Below are 11,970 nucleotides of genomic sequence, written 5' to 3'. Positions count from 1 at the left end.
TAAAATTTTTGTTTTCAAATTGATTCAAAACCATGTTGATGAATTAACACATGTCAATTTTAAATAAATAATGCACATAGGCGTCGGAACCGGGGGGGCTAGGGGGGGCTTAGCCCCCCCCCCCCCCCCACTTTTTTTGCAAAGTTATACCTAACCATTATAGAAACATAGCATGATAGAGGGTTCAGCCCCCCCCCCCCCCCACTTTTTCTCGCAAGAAAGATTATTGTTCCTAAATTTACCTTGAAAGATTGAAAAGTTAGATTCAGAAGCAGACTAGCCCCCCCCCCCCCCCCCCCCCCCCCGGATTAGGAATTTCCTGATTTTGGAAAAGAAAAGTTGGATAAGTAATTTTTTTTTTGGAAGTAAAGGTATACTCCCCCCCCCCCCCCCCCCCCCCCCGGATTAGGATTTCCATGATTTTGGGAATTACTTTTTTCTCAATATTTCTGAGGATTAGTCTAGCCCCCCCACTTTCAATTTGCTTCCGACGCCTATGATGCAGCTGCAGAAAGTTCGAATTAATTTTTATTTCAAAGGGATTGTCTCGAAATCTTTCATCCAAATAGGATTAAAAATGGCTAAAGATACTCTATAAAATATCTAAATATGGCAAGAGTTTAAAACCTTATAACATTATCAATATATAATGCTTTAGTTTGTTAACGTTCTTACCATGAACACAAAGTAGTTATAATGGTCGTAAAAATTTATTATACAGAAATAAATTTTAAAAATACCAACACATGTATTATTTCTACAAAACCTATTACACAAACAAAAACAAAAAGTCAAAAACCCCTACAAATTTGTTTGTTTGTGATGTGCATTTATTTTATGATTTTTTTAATTTTTTGGTGAATATTGTGAAACGATAAGAGAGAGAGACTTTTATTTCCAGTGGAGGTGCGACAACTCGTTCGTCGATGTTCACTGTCGACAAGCGTACTGGAGATCATGAAATTATCGCTTTATACAATATACTCAAACCTCAAGTACAACTGATTTCTATAGACATTCTGTAGAAAAAGCTAGTCAAAATGACGTCTTTATTATTTTTAAAATATAGATGAAAACTTCAAGGTAATATTTTCTGTAATCGGATACTAGTATATCATGTAACTAAACGAAAAGAAAAAAGACATATGAGATAGAGGCCGACTAATAAAAACGGCTAAGCAATAAGGAATGCCGATCCGTTGGGTGGTCAAGTAAACAAGAGCTTAGACTTCGGGTAGTTGTGTGTAACAGCAATATGACGTAGGCCTGTCTATTTCATTGCTGCCAACTCAGCCATCGCTCCTTGGAATAAACAAGATTTGTCTGGCTTTCGAGCTAAGACTAACACACGGAATCGGTACATATTCCGCTTGAAACCGCGTCATTTTTAACTTTTTTTGACGCAAGAAATCGATAGCTACGTCCGACTGAAAGTCCAAGGTCTTGTTAAAATTAGATTACTAGATTGGGCCAGAGGGGAATCAAGAATAAGTCCAACAGTGTCGGGCAATGCTTGCAGTAAGATTGTTTTTGATGACAAGGTCGTTGTATCGACAATAGAATTTTCGAAAAGATAACTTCAGTCGAGACTCACAGTTGATAGTCCTGGGTATCAACTTGTTTGTCAGTAGCTTGTCTCGCCTTGGGAACTGTTTGTATAAAGTACATGTACGATGAAATGAATCCACAAGACTTTTGGAAGCTTTTTTTTATTTGTTAATAAATGACCTCATTCCCCGCCCCCTCCCCCACCCACGGATTAGGGTCTTCAGGATTTTGAAAAGTTTTGCTTGTCAAGATTATTTGGATGAGTCCCCTCCTCCTCCCCCCCCCCCCCCAACTTTCAAAAACGATGCTACGTGCCTGCATCTGTGTGAAGCTACGCAGAAGACGCCTTGTTTACCCGGACGCTTTTTAAAAAACTCTTTTAAACTCTGTGCGTAAAGATTGATCTCTTAGTGACCTGATACCGTTTTTTTTAAAGAAAAAAGTAGAACGTGGAATGTACTTATGTATAAGTACAAAAAATGCAGTTAAATAAAAAATAGTTTCAAATCTACTTTATTTGTGTGACGAATCGATTACAAGTCATGTTTTATGGATTAGTTTTGGATTGATAAGGATGCTGAGCTTTAAAAGGTGGAAAAACACACCTGGAAAAGGTAACTGAAATTAACAGTAAATTACGAGGGTTGTCTATCATATATTTTTCATAAGTCATAACTAATATATTAAGTTATGCAACAAAACATATTTTATTGATATACTAAGTTTAAATCAAATGGAATGAAACTTCGTATATTAACAAAAATTAACAAATGATGTAAAATGGACAATGATGAGAAAAACATCTAATCAAATCTTAAAGTATTAAACATATTTTTAATATCTATATCTATTTATAATGTTACCAAATCATAAACAAGAAACCTGTTAATAAATTCGTGTTGTTCATTACAACCAATAAATATTGTATTGTATTGTATCTTCATTTTGAAATGAGCAAAATGAACAACAACTAGATTCTGTTTTCCAAATTTTAAACAATTTTTCATATGTACGAGGGTTGTTAAAAAAGTTCGCGGACAAGTTCGATTGTGAGCGGACTATTTGCACGATACCAGCGAAACTTTTTAGTCCCCTACCGGTTTCACCGGAGGGGACTATAGCTTTCCTCTGCGTCCGTCAGTCCGTCCGTATGTCCGTCCGTCTGTCTGTCCCACTTCAGTTTTCCACACTTTTTTTCTTTATGCATTTGAGGAATAATATGAAACTTGCTGAACAGCTTCAAAATGTCAAACTACAGATCAAGTTTACACTTTTGTAGCGTCTGATTGACATATTTTCGAGAAAATTAATTTTTTATATTCCAATTTTTTAATGTTCGGGTTCGTTATCTGGTTCGGAGTGTATTGAATAAACGAGGCCAGTACGTAGTCAGTAATAATGTCTTGCGTTACTTGTACCATTCCTTTTATCATTTCTAACAAACAAATAAATTCTGTAAAATAGTGTTAAACATTGTGTTGTAAATCTAATCGGCAGGGTTTTTTTTTGTATTATTACAATCGGGTTCGTTGTCGGGTTGGGCTGTTTAACTGTTTGGTTTGATTCGGGGTACAGAAGACGGTAATAAATTATATTGTGCATAACAGTGCATTGTTTTCACAAATTTTTACCAGCGAGTACAGGATAGACTTGGCGAAATTACAGGAGATGAAATAAAGAGTATTACTTTACCTATTTTGTATTTAATTTCTATATCAACTATATAGTTTTAATTTCCTCTGTTTTTTTATATCTGATTAAAGCATGATATCTCGTTTACAATAGCTCTGAAATAGTTGTGTGCTTGGAAGCTTTCATAGAATAATACAAACCGGTAGGGGACGTGTATTGCTTATGCAATACTCTCAGAATGCTTGTTATATTTAATCTTGACGTATTTTCTAAGAAATATGTAAAGATTTGTTTATTTTAAATGCACTTAAAAAAATACAGATTAATTATTTTAATAAGATATGCTTTACGGAGCATGTCAGTTTTTAATTGTTTTATATTTTGTACGAACTTTTCCTTATTAAGAAAATGTACAGTTTAAGCGCATAAAAATAAACGATATTTCATATATGAGATCACAATAAATTATGAAGGTCATTTTGTGAAAGTTTCAATTAAACTGAAAAAATTCTGGCCGTTTTATCGCCAAATATTGACGACCAACGCTAGAAATATGAGTCAAACACGTTAACGTATATGGACACCTTGGAGCACCGGGTCGTCATTAAATTTTGTGTGCACGCAGAAAAATCTCCAATGGAGACCAAAAAGTTCTTAGATGCGGCTGTTTTCATAGGACAATGGTTTACAATTGGAATCACAATTGGAATTGAAGGTTTAAAAAGGGAAATACTGATATCTTGAGCTCTTGCAGCACCCCGACCCTCCACACAGCCCGGATGTTGCAGCTATGGATTTTGCTTTATTTCCGTATCTGAAGTCGAAACTGCGTGGACAGAGATTTTCGGACCTAAATGATCTATAATATGACAAAGAAGACATTATACAAAAATTTGACAAATAATGGTGTGAACATGCGTTTTATAAATTGATGGCATGAAAAGTGTGTGAACTAAAAGGTGTTTACTTTGAAAAAGGGTGACAGGTTTAAATTGCAGTTCAGTAGTTTGACGTCACCTGACGTCGTGGAAATACGAAATGGTGCTCCGTAAATCCAATTCATGCAAAATAGAAATCGGTGTATTATTTGAATCATGTGATTTTTTGCATACTTATTTTCAATTGGCAGTCACTTAATAAAACATACGTCATCCTACAAAGTACACAGTAATTTTGCCGTAAATCATTTTGTCCGCGAACAACCCTCGTATTGCATTATGATACATTTGAGAAAGCTAGTTCAATAATTTCAGGTGGTTTATAAGACTCCAATTAGGTAGTCCGTCATTTGAAAAATACATCAGAATCATAAATATTAAAGTGGGCGCTCAAGATAGTAAGTTTGCAGGATTCATTGACACGAATCAACTGGGATTTAAATGTCTATAACCTCAAGGCGCTACAGGCTTGTACAAAAATTGATTACTAAAATATTGGAAGGTGTTACTTTTCTGGAATCACGACTATTTTAAAAATTTTGAAACTATTTTTGAACATGATGATTAGGGATAAATCGATAAATAGTTAGTTTATTAGTGTATATTACATTAATATACTAGTATAGGAACAGAATATAATATGAATTTAGCAGAAATCAAAACGACATGTTGAAACAACAATTTTATATCAACAAAATAATTAAACCTCGTGAACATCAACATTTTACTGAGATTCCTCTCCAGAATCAGTCTCCAATACAATATCGGCCGCGTCGCATAGAGATGGCGTGTACATGTCAGGGGTTGCCGTGTAGTTTTGGTGTCGAGCAAAGGAAAGGTACCATATGACAGAGCAGATATGGGCACAACAACCGACTGTTCTAGATCCTCCTTTACACTCACAGAACCATCCTGTCACATCCTCCCTGCTGAACTCAATCCATATATTATAAAGTTTTCTAGAGGTATGTCTAGACTGTATTCTGGCATGCAATAACCCAGCTTCCTCGCAGGATACATCAATTTTATAGTCCCCGTCTCCAAGATGTTCGTCAGTATACTTTTTCGCTTGTTTGAGCTGATAGACCCCAAATGTTAGAAGACGCAATCGGTCTTCAGTATAAATAGGAAAATCTGGTAAAGCATCTTTGGATTCAATAGTGAGCCAGTTTTTTGATTTTTCTCGGAATTTTAACTTTGGATTTTTATTTATCCTATCCTGAAGGAAATTTATTTTGGGTAATGCTGCGATTCTCATTTGTCGTGCAATGTCATCATCATCTTGATTATCTTTTTTTAAAGGAGGTCTATATTTGTTGATTATTGCACAAATAATTCGAACAAAGTCTCTGATATGTGGAATTTGACTGTTGCAAACAACATTGTCTAAAAACTTCCATTTTTTGATCCGGCCATTGGCAGCCTCAACCACCCAACGCACTTTGGTGACAAAACGTGTCATATTTGCTTCGTTTGTACTATGCTGTTTAACAGACTTTTGAAGAAATGCAGGCATGTGTGTTTTAAAACCCAGTTCATTTAAGAAGGGAATAGCATCTCTGAAACCGCGATCTACTATCAAAACATCGTCATCTTTGAGGAATTCCATGATGTTACCAGAATTTGACGTGATTATATGCTTGATAATGGAGGCATCGTTATTTTTGCCATTAGATAGGTAGGGGCCCATGACATCAACTATATAGCTATCAGTAGAGGTTATAACAAACGGTTTTACTAGGGGTCTGTTCTTATGCATGGAGTATGATAGCCTTTGAAAACGATATGCTGAGCTTTTCTGAATGAACACGTATGTACCATCCATAACAAGGATAACTGTGTCAGATATTGGATCACTAAAAAACTGTTTTGCAATGTCCGTCGTGTGGTCATTCACAATTGTGTCACGTGACAAATGACTGAACCCCAAGTGTAAAGGAACAAAGTCACGTACTAGTGCTGTCCGCGTCTGTTGAATTATATGCGCTACTTGTCGACGACTGCTAAACCCAAAAAGAGTGGCAATAAGGGCGTTAGACAATCCACATTTCATTTTAAACAGGAAAATGCCAATTGCGTTTCTTATTGTTCTTTCTTTTGTGTTACGCATAGATGTGACATGTTGATTGAGGTCGATAAATTGATCTATTGACACTCCTAACAAGGTTTTGTAATCTTCATCAGATAGCAAGTGGTTATCAAATGACATTCGGCGACTCTGAGATGTAGATGCAACTCTTCTTAAATCATTAAATAACGACACAATTTCATCAGAGTTTAAAGCAGTGGACTTTTTTCTGAACATTGATGCATGAACATGTGTTGATGGTTTAATGAAATTGCCGGTTAGATGGAGAGGGCAGCATCGGGCACCAAGTGGTACAAGAATACCAAAATTGATAAAGATGTCCATTCTTGCTTCTCTGGGAATGCATTTCAGGGAGCCCGTTTTTCTACAAATAATTACACTTTCCAGCTGTCACAATTGGCAAACTGATGCTATTTTCATTTGGACTACCCTGTATTGGTATTCGAGATATATTCTTAGACAAAGTATTTTTGATTGAAAGTCTACATGAGTCACATATGGTGCTTACATTTGTAGTTTCAATACCTCTCGTCCGAAGAACCTTTGCAATGTTAACACTAACTGGCCGCTTTCTTTTTCCTTTAAGTTGTCTTTTACAAACACAACACCCATACTTTTCCGGTGAAACCATTGTTTACATGTATACGTGTCAGAAAACAAAGAGGTAAACGCCTTTAAATTCGGAAACAAGACAATCATTTAGAAGTTGTGTTAAACTTTCGAAAACGGTATACCATAGCTAAAAAGGCCAATGAAGTATTTTCAAAAACCTAATTGTAAATTTAATTAAAAAATAGAAGAAAAAATATTGGTCAAAGAAAATACCAGCAGGATTCGAACCCAAAAGGCCGAGTTTCATAAAGCCTACACGAATCCACTGTGCCATGGGAGACTTCATAAAGTAATGATATAAAGAATTATTTAACAAGAAATTTTCATATCTCATAACTTAGTTTATTTTCATCCTAAAAATATATTCAAAAAGTACATATTTGGTCATTTCTGGGTCATCTCTCCATCTATTTTTAACAAGCAACACATTCTATGTTGAAATATATAACCTTTACACGTTTTAAATTTGTGGAGAGAAGACCCAGAAACAATAAAATCATTTAAAAATAGCTGTAAAGAAGTAGGATTTTGCGTAAATCGCCTCGTGTTGCTATATTCAGACCCATGTTTTGATAAACTAACTGCATTTCAAACATTTGTTATCAATTTCCTTACCGTAAAGGAACCAAATAACGATTATAGTTTAATAAATGGGCAAAAATAATCAATGAAATTTTACTCTTCCTATGTGCCCAGGTTCCTGCCGAATTTACATCTAATGCGCCCACTTTCTTTTTCTATCCACAAAATATTTGGTACAGGATATTGGACCAATCTGGTATAACTTCATATGTTTTACATGTGTAATCCCGTCTTAATAAAATCCAATTTAACATTTTACCCTTGTTTTTTTTTTACTTCAGACAAAAACCATCACGTTACTTTCTTTTCCGTTAAATAGCACATCGTCTTCTTTAGCATACCATGCGCTAAATAGTTCCTTGTAAAACTGAATTAATGTAAGTTAGTTTTGAATAAACAATCTAAGTAAAATTATTTCTATATTTACTCCTAAAGAACATATTTTTGACTGATAATAATCAAAAATGCGTTTCCCCCAAAAATCATTCGATTTACAAAAAAGTAAGCTACTAGATTTAAGTCTAAATGATAATATTTTGAGATGAATATCATTCAGCATTAAACTCCGTTATGTTTATCACCAACAATTGCTTTATATGACACCAAAATGTTCACAATAATTCTACAAAAAAAGTATTGCTGTTTAACAATCTTTTTGTATTGATTCTCTTGCCCATTTGGGCATTGATTAAAAAGGTATCAAATACAACAACTTTAACGTCAACATAGTATTCAGAACAACTGCCCTCCCTTGAATTGTTGAGTCTCTTTGTCTCCACAAATTAAGTATTTGTATAATATTTTGTACCTTGTCTTTCAAGTTTGAAATTTCACATTCTGTCTCCTATCGTTTTACCCCAAAATATACCAAGTATTTTCCTTATATTTGTCTCGGAAATACCATAAACGCCTTCCATTTTATCTTTTAAACATCCTAAACCTATACACATAATTTCAGATTTCTTGAATATTAATTTTCGCTTCTGATGCGTTTCCGTATACATGTAATTCAAAAACTACAAGCCCGACGATTACGAAAAAAACACAAAACGCTGTATTCCTGCCAGAAACAATATCAGTAAGAGAGTGGATTGTCTGCAATGATAGAAACACTGGAAAAGAACGATCCGACGAAGCGTAATGGCAGTACTCTCGACACTTATAATTTCTTTTTATGGCTCTGTCCAGTTGGAATGTTCATGGAGCACTCAGTTGTTTGTCGGAGCTTTCTGACGTTCTTGCGTTTTCTGACATCTTCTAGTTTTTGCATATCGTGCTTGAACCTTTTGGTTCTCATTTGTTGATCATTGTTCGATAGCATTTTGATATTTTAAAGATGAGAGAGCTTGTTTCAAAATACCATCAATTTTTCCACTTGGTGACAGTCTTGTTTTTGTCAACAGCTCGCTAAATCGAGACGCCCGTCGCTTCGCCGGCATGAAAGACATGCCCCCGAAACTCCCACGCAGTAAGACTGCATTAGAGCTGGCTGGGTCGCTTTGCCGGCATCAAAGAAATGCCGCTATCTTCACGATTATGCATAAGGATTGTTTAGTTTTCATTCACATATATTTATATGATGCATTTATATGATGCATGCATGCATGCAAGCATATATACACGCGTTTACTGACAGATTTTGCTTTTATTTTGATTTCCTGAACACTGCAGGTCACAAGTTATTTACACGTTTGAACTGTATCGATGCATTCACTTTCTTACTTTCTATCTCTTTTCTCTCATTCAAGTCACGAGCGGTAAATACTACGGTCCGTCAACATTTGTTAATCAGCAAAGATGCTGCAGCAAAGCTTACATACTAGTACTTAGTTCACTAACCTGTATGGGGTTTAGTGGTAAACCCAGAGATGCATTCTTATGAGATCAATCGGCTGCAACTATGATTATTGCGTGGACCCTGAGGTCCACGCAGAAAATATATAAGCGAGGTTAAACCGGATGCTATGGGGAAAATTCAGCCTGCGCATGAGCTAGCCTGGTTCCTGTACGTAATGGGTAGCTCAAGGAACCAGGCAAGCACAGGTTTATCTGAATCGGGACCGGGATTCCATGCCATATTCACATCTCACAGGGGCTTGGTTGATGGATAGTGAAGTTCTTAATTATTTGTTCCCGAAGAAAAAAATTTATTAAGATTGGTAATCTTAGATGGAACAAATAATTAAGAACTTCACTATCCAACAACCAAGCCCCTGTGGCACATCTAAGTTCAAAGGCGCTGTATTTGTAAAGTTGTCGGTAAACATTACAGAAACAAAGTATTCCTTTTAAAGCTGCTTGGTCCGATTTCATATCAATTTTTATGCACGCTTTTAAACGATGGCTATGCTTAGTATATGTATAATAATAGACATTGCAGTAGTTTTACCCGTCAATTATGCCAAATTTCAATGAAGAAAAATACGTACAAAATTTGCTAACAAAACAAACGACATTAAGAGGTACCTCGTTATTTCGCCTCATGTTGAATTTCACCCCTGACGACGAGACGGGTATAGTTGTATTACGAATTTGAAATCGCCTTAAATAAAGGTCGAAATGATCAGACAAATTACAAATAAACATGTGTACGTTTTGTTTGCTAACATTTCTAAAGTCTGCTTTCTTTACAATCGATGCATAGCATGCGGGTTGAATAACCCCAATCATTCGGGGGACGAAACCAAGGGGTTTCCTTTCTAAACATTCCCGTGATGCATTTTGGTTTGTTTTTTCGTTTGCCCAAAGAGAAATTATTTTTATTTACTTTGAATATTTCTAACTTTGAAAGGAGACTGATTCTGCTGGTGTAAATAGGAGAAAGTCCATAACTTTTTAAGATAAATGATTTGTATGAAAAAAAAATTGATACTGTAATTACAAGAAAATCGGACCAAGCAGCTTTAAAGAAATGATCGGCATGTGATAAACTGTCAGTATTATGAAATAAGGTAATGTTATGCCGAAACTACAGCATGCATCAAATAGCATAATTTATAATGTTTTGTTGATTTCCGAATACACATGTAGCTTAACTTCACTTTTATAGAAGGCGAGGCTAGAGTACTTCCCGATTAAAATTATTTAAGTATGATTGAATGCGACTGTATATAATAGATGATGGAATAATTATGTCACTGTATAAAAGTTTAAATCTCAAGAAAGATGCATCAAAATATGAAATTGATTTACACATTTATAGTATAGCTGTAACTGCATAACGTAGTTATATGTAACAAAGTAGTGCGAAGCGTAATGTGTGCGCAAAAATTAGAATTCGCCGAATGCCTGATACTATACATGCAATCTTCATTAATATAGATCATAATTATTTTAGAAGTATGAACCCTTTAAATTCTGAGATTAAAAGTAAACTTTACATATATATACGTAATACAACGTACAAATTTAGTGGTTAAAAGCTGGGGGCTAGAGTCGGTGGAATCTGTGATAATTTTAAGGCTTTCACGTTTTCGTTGGAAACACATGCAAATGGTCCACGTATTGCAGTTCTTTTTTAAAGGACAGCAACTTGTCGACATATATTATTCAGAACAAAAATAAGAGGCTAATTGTATTTAGCGCGTCGGTGCGCCTGCGCGTTCATCTCATCTCTTTTTTTTTCATGTGAAAATCTTCCCGTATTAAAACACTCAAATGACGTCGATTTTTCTTTATTATAAAGCATTATCGCTTACATTCATGTCGAGAAATATCAAGCCCGATAGTCATTACATGTACCTTGCCAAACTCGACAAATGGTAAAATTTGTTGAGTTGTGTAGTCAATTTGGATGATGAAAGAAAGAAGAGATGGAGCGTTCTTCTGTCCATCTGCAGTTGATACCCTTAGAATAGATATTAGGGGCTTAGCGATTGGTTGAGAGGACAGTATTTGTTCAACAGTTTATTAATGAAAATCAGTGATGCTTGTAAACAATGTGACCGGATAGCGTTGACTAAGAAATCAACAGGCCAGGTCAAACTCTGGTCGCCAACGCATGCGCGGATCTGGAAAATGAAAATTTATTAAATTTACATAGTAAAATTATCGCGAAAATATGCCTCGGACCCCCCCCCCCCCCCCGCAAAACACAATTATCCTTCGGACCCCCCCCCCCTGGAAAAAATTTCTGGATCCGCGCATGCAACGGGTATTCGAAGGTGTGGGAACGTCACGTCGGCTCAGCTGATGCGAATTCTCCTGGTGATTGAAATGCACGTGCTTAGAAATCTATTAACTGTCATGCATTTGTGGATTACAAGTACGGAAAATCTGAACTGAATCAAGGCCAGTCATGTATTTCAGCCAAGTCGGGAAATAAACATATAAATCGGGGTCTGGAAAGGAAGAGTTATCTTTCGTAGAACTTCAACACAAGTCGTCACAGGTTGCTGATAGAAATGTAAACACAGTTTTCAGTGAAATTTGAGCTTGAATTTATTAGATACAAATATCGGAGCGTTGAAATTTCGTTTCTCGGGATGATGGTTCCCTCTCCAGAATCCGCATCCTATTACATGATCAATGAATATTTATCCAGAGAACGCGTACGATTTCTCCGTGGGA

Source organism: Crassostrea angulata, chromosome 4 (genome assembly GCF_025612915.1).
Source record: "Crassostrea angulata isolate pt1a10 chromosome 4, ASM2561291v2, whole genome shotgun sequence".
NCBI classification, from domain to species: Eukaryota; Metazoa; Mollusca; class Bivalvia; order Ostreida; family Ostreidae; genus Magallana; species Magallana angulata.
The sequence above is the reverse complement of the archived record's forward strand: the minus strand, read 5'-3'. Positions refer to the sequence as shown.